We start from the raw sequence: 1358 nt of genomic DNA on the forward strand, positions 1-1358 counted from the left end.
TGTTGCGGCCCCGCCCGGAGGCAGAGCGCTCCAAAAAATCACTTTGACTCTTTGACGTTCCCCTCCACGGAAATCTTTAGTAAAAGGCGAAAGATTTGTGCGTGAATGAAGAGAAACCCGAGCTATAGCCGTGTACGCTCAGGCGTCCCGCCACGCCAACAAAGAGCCTAGCTCGTTTGTTCGCGGTAACAAGGGAGGAGCCTGCGAGGCTGTGGCTTGCTTGTTGCAAACAACAGGGCTGGCAGGCAATGAGAGAGAGAGAGAAAACAGGAACAATTTCAAAAAAAAAAAAAAAAAAAAAAAAAAAAAGAACAAAAACGGAGGGAAAACTGCAAACAGCCGAAAGGGGAGTGGCCTCCGCTCTCACTGCATTTGTGACCAGCTGACAATTGCAGGCAGACAGACAGAGACCACTCACCCCTTCATTCTTGCCTATTTAAGGAGTGGAGTGAGCTGCTTTGTTTTATTTATTTATTCATTTTGGCTGCTCCCTCACATGGACAGACAGACAGACAAATCAATAAATATATATACATATTATATATATATATATATATATATATATATATATATATACACACACACACACACACACACACACACACACACACACACACACACACACACCAAATAAATAAATAAATACATTCATTCATTCATTAAAATAAAACAGGCTGATCATACCAAACAGCAACAAACTCTTTTTTTCACACAAGCTTAGGAAGGTGCACCGTTCCTGGAGGTACTGCAATACCAGGTCGATGCGTGGGGCGAACGGGGCAAGCCCCTGTTTCGCCTCCCTGTTCTAAAAATCCATTTAATATGAAGTCCTCGTATAGAGGACGTATCAGATATTAAACTGATAAGAACAGATACTACACTTGATCTTAGCCAAAAGGCCGAGAAGCGATAACCTGAAATGGGCGCTGGACCGGGCACCGGCCTCGCAGGCAGGGAGGCCTCCTCCGTGGCATACCCGCCCTTCCCCCCTCTTCCAGACACCCACCGAGCCACTCCCAGCCCCCGCCCTAAGTTTATACATTCTCGTTGTACGGATTGTTGCGGCCCCGCCCGGAGGCAGAGCGCTCCAAAAAATCACTTTGACTCTTTGACGTTCCCCTCCACGGAAATCTTTAGTAAAAGGCGAAAGATTTGTGCGTGAATGAAGAGAAACCCGAGCTATAGCCGTGTACGCTCAGGCGTCCCGCCACGCCAACAAAGAGCCTAGCTCGTTTGTTCGCGGTAACAAGGGAGGAGCCTGCGAGGCTGTGGCTTGCTTGTTGCAAACAACAGGGCTGGCAGGCAATGAGAGAGAGAGAGAAAACAGGAACAATTTCAAAAAAAAAAAAAAAAAAAAA

The 1358-nt window shown here is 46.6% G+C and overlaps 3 non-coding genes across 3 annotated transcripts; all 3 read right to left on the reverse strand.

Annotated features, from left to right (window-relative positions):
- Nucleotides 1–6: 6 nt before the first annotated feature.
- Nucleotides 7–125, reverse strand: LOC143508286 (U5 spliceosomal RNA). The gene has a single exon (XR_013129293.1). It is a non-coding gene; the product is annotated as a U5 spliceosomal RNA (small nuclear RNA).
- A 595-nt stretch (nucleotides 126–720) lies between these two features.
- Nucleotides 721–911, reverse strand: LOC143508268 (U2 spliceosomal RNA). The gene has a single exon (XR_013129275.1). It is a non-coding gene; the product is annotated as a U2 spliceosomal RNA (small nuclear RNA).
- A 152-nt stretch (nucleotides 912–1063) lies between these two features.
- LOC143508288 (U5 spliceosomal RNA) lies at nucleotides 1064–1182 on the reverse strand. The gene has a single exon (XR_013129295.1). It is a non-coding gene; the product is annotated as a U5 spliceosomal RNA (small nuclear RNA).
- Nucleotides 1183–1358: the final 176 nt, after the last annotated feature.

This window comes from Brachyhypopomus gauderio, unplaced genomic scaffold (assembly GCF_052324685.1).
Source record: "Brachyhypopomus gauderio isolate BG-103 unplaced genomic scaffold, BGAUD_0.2 sc862, whole genome shotgun sequence".
In the NCBI taxonomy this organism is placed as follows: Eukaryota; Metazoa; Chordata; class Actinopteri; order Gymnotiformes; family Hypopomidae; genus Brachyhypopomus; species Brachyhypopomus gauderio.